The sequence below is a fragment of the Vigna angularis genome, chromosome 4, assembly GCF_016808095.1.
Source record: "Vigna angularis cultivar LongXiaoDou No.4 chromosome 4, ASM1680809v1, whole genome shotgun sequence".
In the NCBI taxonomy this organism is placed as follows: Eukaryota; Viridiplantae; Streptophyta; class Magnoliopsida; order Fabales; family Fabaceae; genus Vigna; species Vigna angularis.
Window position 1 is genome coordinate 28,079,635 of NC_068973.1, and position 9,813 is coordinate 28,089,447.

The window sequence follows — 9,813 nt, forward strand, 5'->3', positions numbered from 1 at the left end:
TGTTGGTTATTTCCTTGGTCCAATATTGGTTTATTTATACATGTTATTGAGAATATGTATGAATTCGTGATTGAGCACGTTTATTCTGTTGGAGGTGGTACATACACTATGTTATTTACTTGTAACTTCTTCTGTCTTTTGAGCATTTTTGCTAGTCTCGCGTGAGACTGAGATTCGAGTGTCACCTTCTTCTGCGCGAGGAGGTGAATGTCTCGCCCAATGACTTCGGCTCGTGTTGAGTATAGTGCATCGTTACGCATAGTATCGATGTTTTTACTCGTTAGTCCTTGAGGAGTCGGAGAGATAGGTCCGAAGTCGCGATGGAAGACGGCTCGGGTCGCCTGTTATTGAGAGCAGGTTATGACGACGAATTACAAGTAAACGACATTAGTTTATGAAAGACTAGTCTGCAACGTCATGTGGGTCGATTTATCATGGGAATTGTTATAGTATATGTAATGGGTTTATGATGTGATACTTCTGGTTATTCATCTTGCATGTTGTGGTTGTGGTTTCCAACCGTGATGATCGTACTGGTACGGGAGAGATGGTAGTGCAGATAAAGTTGGATTTGGAATAATTCTTCGAGAGAGACGGGAAGTAAAACTTGTTGGGTCTATAGGTAGTAGCGAGCGTTCTTATTAGTGACGTTCGATCTTGGTGTTATTTATTTTCAGGTAGCGAGCGTTATTAGGTAACGGTTGATCTTGATGTTAGTTGTTCTCAGGTAGCTAGTGTCCGGTCTTAATTTGGTACCCTGAGGTTTAGTTTGATTACGTTCGGTCAGTACTTAAGTGTTCAGTAAAGTACTATAGGCGTTTAACCCAGACTCAAACATTCGTTATTTTAGTGTTCTGTCTCGTAGCGATCGTTCTTAGAGAGTGATCTTTATTGGTGATGTTGCTCTGAGGTTGCGATCATTTATGGGGAGTGACCGGCCTTGATATTCGTTGAGGTAGCGATCGATTAATAAATAGTGATTAGTCATGATGATGCATGATTCAGGCAGTGATCATTCATAGGTAGTGCTCGGTTTGGATGACGCTTGTCTCAGATAAGGATTGTTAACAATTAGTGGTCGTACGTAGGGAACATCCGGTCTCGATGAGGTTACCCTCAGATAGTGTTAAATCCAGTAAAGTGATCAATTAAGCGTTCGTCCGAATGGTACTTAATCTGTGGTGCGCGAGATTTGATCTTTGAGCGATCGTTTGAATAGTGTTCGAAATAATAGTAATTGTTCTAGTAGAGTGTGCTGTCTCAGCGTGAAGTCTAAGTGCTCGATCTTACTTAGCATTCGGTCTCTTGGTGTGCGACCTAATGGTATCCGGTCTAATAGCGTTTGGTGTCTAGTGTCGAGCCTAAGTGATCAATCTTAACGTTCGTGCTGTAACATCCCAAAAATTCACCCTATAAAATTCAAACTCAAAAAATATTATAATAATACATTTACAGTAACACCCCGTAACCTCATACTTAACCCTATACATATATTTTAAGCTCAGATTTAACTACAAATATATAACATTGAATCTTTCTAATTTGGTCTTCCAACTCTTTCTTCATTTGCACCGGACCACGCGACAATCCTTCATCTGCTCCCGTACAACAAAAACGTTATACGATCATCGCAAAAATAAGATTTTTCTGATACATGCACAAATAAGTAAGGGTTAGCTAACATGCAACACAACAATTATAAAACATGCATAAATGCTTTGATATAAACATCATATAAAATTTATGTCAGACATCCTCATATACCATCATACTACAATTCTTACTAGACATTCATCCGGATGATACGTTGATGAGCGGTCACGGAAGGTTATGTACTTGTGATGACTCCTACTTTTTCTTACAAATACACTTCCAAAATACTTCATATCATTCACAAGGTTAGTCCCCTCACTATGTCCAACACCGGCACATAGACCAGGACCTCCTGCTCCTCTCACCACATAATTCGTCCTTCTCTACATGAGACTGGATGAATTATTAGATTATCAGGATAACCTCCAACTACGGGACCCTCAACATCAACATATACATTAACAACATAACTTTTTCAGAATCTCTCAATGAGATTCATACCATACTCGTTCCTCAACTCACATTATACCATTACAAAACCTCCCTACAATACTCATATCATGAGCAAATGCATGATCTCATAACAATGTCATAGAATACATACATCACAATAATTATCATACCTCATGCATTCACACATATCACATTACATCCTATATTCCAAACATTTATACGCATAATTTCATTCAACTTAGAATCCAACACTAAATGTAGAATACATTTGAACGAGCACTGTTCACCAAACTCAACTGGACGAATGCTACTGGACGTTCGCTATCTGCCGAACGTTATTCACTGAACACTGTTTGGTTGAATCCTATTTGAATGAACGCTAGGGAATCATGAACTATTGAGCCGAACACTGGAACTCGGGACCCAATATTGACCAAACACTCTTAGAACGAACAGAGATCAAACACTAGATCGAACGCTTATAATCTAAACCTAAGCATATCTGATCCAGATCGAACGCTATAAATTACTAATCACATAATAATAACGAACGCTTAAGATTCAAACTTAAGACTATCAAATTAATACCGAACGTTCAGTATGGACAATTACTATCTGAGAATAAACATCAATAAAACCAAATTATCTACCATTAATACCGAACGCTTACGATCGGAGCCTGAGAATACCTAGTCCAACGGTGGAGGACGCTCGTCCAACAGTGGGGAACGCTCGTTCAGCCAGGCGGAGGACGCTCGTTCAGCCAGACAAAGGACGCTCGTTCAGCAATGCGGAGGACGCTTGTTCAGCAATGCGGAGGACGCTCAGCAGAGGGAGAAGAGGACGCTCGTCCAAGAGCTCATGGAGGACGCTCGTCCAGAAATCTAAGAAGACGTCCAGCGAGACTCGCAGTGGATGCTCGTTCAGCAATGCGGAGGACACTCAGCAGAGGGAGAAGAGGACGCTCGTCCAAGAGCTCATGGAGGACGCTCGTCCAAGAGCTCATGGAGGACGCTCGTCCAGAAATCTAAGAAGACGTCCAGCGAGACTCGCAGTAGACGCTCGTCCAGCTAATAGAGCAGTGGACGTTCGTCCAGCTAGCAGAAGTTGACACTCGTCCAGAGAGGCGCTCAGTGAACTATCAAATGAGGTACGAACGATCAACAATGCTACCCGAGAATACCAAGTTTAAGACGAACGCTTATTCTGACTAATACACCAAAGCCGAACGCTCCAGATTACCTTCCAAGAATACCAACTGAAAGACGAACGCTCTAGATCTCCATTAGAGACTACCATTTGAAGGCGGAACACTCGACATTACCGAGAATACTTGACTAAGGACGATTGTTTAAGATTTCTAACTTTATCTATGGACGAACGCGAACGTTCGTTAGCTTAGAGCACCAAACCGAACGCTCGAATATTTTTGGCCAACGCAGTCGAGCACAGTGGACGAACGTCCAATTTTGACTCACCAAAATTGGACGCACGCGCGTTTCTGCAGAATTATGCAGAAACGCGTTTTCCAGAAACCCAAAATGTTCATCCCCAAATTCCCATATTTGCATCAAATACAGTATAATTTAACAATCAAGGAAATAGATTTAGCTCCCCTTACCTGGTTTCTCCAAGCACAACCATGTCCACCACCCGCAACCTCATATCCCAAACTAGCACCTTCACCGCCTCCAGCTTTTTCCATCACCATGACCACCCGCTTTTTGCTCCATCACTGCCAAATCGGCCACCGCGCCACTGATCTAGCCACCTCGACCCAGTCTCCGATCCTGTCTGCTTCCTCCGGCGTCTCTGCACCACGTCTGACTAACTGGCTGCTCCTCACTATCACGATCCGGCCTCCGCGTCACTGCTTCTTCGATCCAGCCACGGGCAACCCAGGGAGGGGTTTCACCTCTTCCGCACCTGCATACGGGCCACCGTCTACCTTGAAGTATCTACAGGAGGCTGATTTGGCCGTGTGTGAAAGATGATGATGTTGGCTGGGAGGAAAAGATGAAGAAGGAGTGATAGCAGAGAGGGATCAATGCCCCTGAATGGCCGTGGAGTGAAATGGAAGGATAGGGTAGCTGAGATGGTTACGGGTGAAGAAGTGAAAGCCCTTGATCGTTACGGGTGTTTCAGATCCAGGTTCCCCCCCAATAATTGTACTCCAATAATGCAAAGAGTGGGTGACTGCTCTGTCCCCATCACTCCAAAATTTACGGTCCTCACACGTGCAATCAGTATTCGATAAATAGGAAGCTCGTGGAGTTAGCGTTCGTTTCTGTGAAGTTTAAGAAAATAACGTTCGGCCTAATAGTATTCGATCTGGCATTCGGTTTCTAGCGTTCGGCCTAGTGTTTGATCTCAATGTTCATTATAAGTGTGTTCGGTCATTATGGTTTTCTGAGTTTAGCGTTCGGCTCAATTGTACATGATCACCTAGTGTTTGTTCAAATGGGATTCAGCCTAATAGTATTCATTAGATAGCGTTCGGCGGATAGCGCTCGACAGATAGTGTTCGGCAGATAGCGTCCGTCCAAATAGTATCCGGTCTTAGAATGTTTGGGGAATAGCTTTGTCCAGTAGCGTTCGTCCAGATAGCGTTCGGCCAAATGGATCTCGGTAAAGAGGGTTTGGTTCCAAAGTTTTTCTCTGCAATGTGTTTTGAAGATATATATTTTGAGGTGGTTTATGGGAAAAATATATGAATACATGAAATATGATAAAATGACTGTGATGAATAAATTTCATGATGTTGACATGGAATTATACATGTGATCGTGATATGAGTATGGTATGAGTCTCAGGAAGAGATTTAGTAATGTTACGGTATCTGTGTATATATTGATGTTAAGGGTACTGTAGTCGGATGTCTTGATTAGTGGACCGATTTTGGATACATTGAGGGGACTAAGAATAGTATCATAAGTGGAGAACCTTCTGTTAAGTAGCTCATCAATGTATCATCTGTATGAGTGTCTAGTAGAAATTTTGGTATGTTGGTATATGGGGATGTCTAACCTAAATATTATATGATGTTTATATCAAAGCAATTATGCATATTTTATAAATGATATATTGCATGTTAGCTCACCCTTACTTATTTGTGCATGTATCGGAAAATCATATTTTTGCGATGATCGTATAACGTTTTTGTTATACGGGAGCAGATGAAGGGATGTCGCGTGATTCGGCGCAAGTGTAGGAAGAGATGCACTAGTGCAGAATTGATCTTTAACGTCACATAGACGTCTGTCCACGAAAACTCCAACGTAAATAATTGACCTGTGGCATAAATGTAAATAATTGAGTCTGGAGACGTCCGTCCTAGAGGGAGCCGGACGTCTATAATATAGTAGACGTCAGACCCCTCTAACGGACGTTCAAAAGCCTGATATGAGAGTTGAAGATTCAGCCTTCAGAACGTCCGTCCTAGAGGGGGCCGGACGTCTATATATAGTAAACGTCCGGCCCCCCCAAGGACGGACGTTCAAAAGACTGACTGGTTGAACTACTCGGTCAGCCTCTTGAACGTCCGTCCTGGAGGGGGACAGACATCTATATGTAGTAGACGTCCGTCCCCCTACAAGATGGATATTCAAGAGGCTGACAGGGTAGTGAACCCATCAGTCTCTTGAACGTCCGTCCTGCAGGGGGACAGACGTCTACTATATATGGACGTCCGTCCCCCTCCAGGACGAACGTTCAAGAGACTGACGGGTTCAACTACCCTGTTAGCCTCTTGAACGTCCGTCCCCCTCCAGGACGGTGAACCCGTCAGTCTCTTGAACGTCCGTCCTGGAGGGGGACGGACGTCCATATATAATAAACGACCGTCCCCCTCCAGGACGGACGTCCATATATAATAGACGACCGTCCCCCTCAAGGACGGAGGTTCAGGAGACTGACAGGGTAGTACAACCCATCAGTCTCTTGAACGTCCGTCCTTGAGGGGGACGGTCGTCTATTATATATGGACGTTCGTCCCCCTCCAGGACGGACGTTCAAGAGACTGATGACTTGTACTACCAGTCTCTTGAACGTCCGTCCTGGAGGGGGACGAACGTCCATATATAATAGACGACCGTCCCCCTCCAGGACGGACGTTCAAGAGACTGACAGGATAGTTCGCTGTCAGCCCTTGAACGTCCGTCCTAGAGGGGGTCGGACGTCTACTATATTATAGACGTCCAGCCCCCGCCACAACTGACGTTCAAAAGACGTTTAAAATAAAGATACACATTCCAAAACGCGAACCCGCGAGGAGTTATGCGAACCTTTCCCTCTGCGCCTTGCATTTCCAGGTTGGTTTTTATGTTTTTTGGGCCATTTAATCTTACTTTTGTTCCGATTAAATTGTTCAGTGATGACATATCTTTCATTTGGACTGATTAAAAATCGTTTTCGGTGCATTTTTGGTGCAGTTTGTTGCGTGTTCTTGGGCGGCGTTTTTTGGCCTACATTTTAGGTCGTTTACTCCTCCATCTTCCTCCATTTTCATTTTGAATTTGTTCTTCACACGTGTTGCAGTGCACAAACAAACGTTCAAACCCGTAATCCTAAATAACCCTAAATAAGCCGTCTAATAAAGCCCTTTCTGCAGTAGTATATAGACGTCCGGCCGGACACAACGGACGTCCATATAGACGTCCGGCCTGACACAGCGGACGTCTATATAGACGTCCGGGCTGACACAACGGACGTCTACATAGACGTCACCCGCATAGACGTCCGTTGGAGGTCGGACGTTAAAAGGCCTAAAGAACGGACGTCTATACCCCTTTCTGCACTAGTGGGAAGATCGTATTAGAAGGATTCAATGTTATCTTTACTGTTAAGTCTGAGCTTAAAACTTATGTATAGATTTAAGTTTGAGGTTCGGGGTGTTTCCGTAATTGTATTATTGCAATATTTTAATTTTTGAATTTTAAAAGGGTAAAAAAAAAATTTTTGGGATGTTACAGGATGGGTTTGTAAGACCCGTATTTTTTTTAGGAGTGGTGGGACATGGTGGTCACCCACCTTTTGTATTATTGGAGTGCAATTATGAGGGGAGGGGAGAAAAGGAGAGGGGCATTTTTATGGGGGAGGCTTGGCAAAAGAAGGGCCTCATTTTCTTGGCACCAGAGAGAGCTTCCACAAGGAAGGAACTCTTCTTTCCATTTTCAACTGTCCAAGAGCACCCAAGGGAAGCAATACCAATTTTAGAAGAGCTGAGAGGAGGATCTGGGGTTGGGCTTCTTGTGAGAGTGAAGTTGTTGCAGAAGGATCTGGGAGAAGAAGTGGAGAACTATTGAAGTTGCAAGGAGATCTTGATCTGCACGTCTAGAGGAAGATGGATCACAAATTTTACAAAGGAAGTCTTCAAGAGGTAAGGGGAGCTAGATCTTTTCTATGAGTTGTATGAACAATACATGTGTTGATCTTTGTATGAACTATATGCTGGAAATTCGTGACTGTGGATGTGGTTGGGTTGAAATGATATTTGAGATTGGTATGTTGATGTATGTATTCTGTTGGAGGGGTGATCAAGTGGAAGGTAAGGAAAGTATACACTGTTTTGAACAAGCTGATAGAGTTTTGGGTCACTTTGAGAGGAATTGAGGTAGTGATTTTGGGAAGTAAGGATTTTGAGTACATTTGGGCTATTGGGATATCTTAGGTAAGTCATTTGTGACTTGTTAGAGTCATCAAACTAATCAAAACAGGTGCAAAATGGTTGCTGTCAACTGGTAGGGGGTTGGACGACTTTTGGTTCGCGCCCGGCGCCCCCAGTGGCGCCCAGACGCGAGACTCTCGGGAAAAATCGCGCCCAGCGCCCCTCATCTCGCGCCCGGGCGCGAGTTGTTCGTAGAAAGTGGCTTTGTCTTTGTTTTTGATAGTTTTTGGGGTTCCGGGTGTCCGTTTTGGACGTTTCTTAAGTCGTTTTGGAACCTTCCGGGACTGTTGGTGATGGTTTCAAAGCCATTTTCTTTGTCTAAGTATGAGTTACGGGAATTTTTGTTGTTTAGTGGTTCTCTTGAGACTGTTACGGTTTAGTAATGTGTATTGGATTGATTAATGTTGTTTGCTTAACAGATTTTTATGCATGTGGAAAATATATACTGTGATGTGATTTATGTGAATGGAAGAGATATGTTGGATTTACTGTGGTAATATGGTAGTTTATGATTATTTATAATTGTAATGATTGTATTTTATCATATTGCAATTGAATTTATGTATCTGATCATGATATGAGTATTATGGGGAGATTTTGTAATGGTATAATGTGAGTTGTAGAATATGAGTATGGTATGAATCTCCTGGAGAGATTCTGTAATCTTATGGTATTAGTGTATATGTTGATGTTGAGGGTCATGTAGTCGGAGGTTATCCTGATAATCTAATAATCATCCAGTCTCAAGTAGAGAAGGATGAATTATGTGGTGAGAGGAGCAGGAGGTCCTGGTCTATGTGCCGGTTTTGGACATAGTGAGGGGACTAACCTTGTGAATGGTATGAAGTATTTTGGAAGTGTAATTGTAAGAAAAAATAGAAGTCATTACAAGTGCATAACCTCCCGTGACCGCTCATCAACGTATCATCCGGATGAGTGTCTATTGGGTACTGTGGGACGAGTGTCCAATAGGAATTGTGGTACGATGGTATGAGGGTGTCTGACTTAATTATTATATGAATTTTGTACTGAAGTAATTATGCATGTTTTATAAATGATTTATTGCATGTTAGCTCACCCTTGCATTGTCTGTGTTGTGTGCTGTTTGGGTATGTTTCTTTGGCGATGATCATCCACTTGGATGGGAGCAGATGTTGTCGCGGAGATTCCCTTGGAGCAAGAGCTGGAGGTTACTGATGTTGCGGAGTAGTCTTCTTAGAATTTCCTGATTGAACACTTGTAGTGTTTAATCCTTTCAACTGTTCAAGTTTAAATTTTCTGTTTCTTTTATTTCTGGATGACTGTTCTCTATATTTGGATGTTAACGTCTTTATTATATAATATTGGTCATTATATAATCAGGATGTTACAGGGTTGGTTACTTATTGTTGGATTAGTAACAAAAATAATTAAGTCGTTATTCGTTAGATACTTATTTGGATATTAAAATATATATTTTCTAAAATTTTAAAATAAAATTTAAATAGAATTAAAAACAATATATAATATAAATTAAATTAAATATAAATTACCATTTATTTTTAATTAAATTTAATATAATAAATATAAATTAATTTTAATTTTAATTAAATTTAATTTAATAAAATATATATTAAAATTTAATTTTAATTTTTATAAATAATAAATACTCACAATAGTAATATATTATTACACAATATATATTAAAATATATTCTATTTTTATATAATAAATACTTATGAATACGAATTATTCATGATAAATTTTATCAGTAAATACTGACTAACACAAATATTTTTTTCTCCCATATGGAATACTGGCTTGTCATTCGGTCTTTTTTACTTGACGGATGTACGTGCAATTGATTTTATCAAGATGCAGCTAATAAATGCAAACTTGAGTGTATCTTATCCAATTACGTTGTTATAGTGGTGACAGAGAGTCTTCCTACTAATATTATGCTTAATTTGGATAATGATATAATTAGGATAATAACCGCATTTTTAATCATATTTGTGGAGATTTGACTTTTCTTGGGTTCTGCCCAGCTCTTACTGCTTATGCTCAGGTATTTTAGTTTTGGGAAGGAGCTGCTTGGGGTGTTGAAATCTCTTGTATTCAGA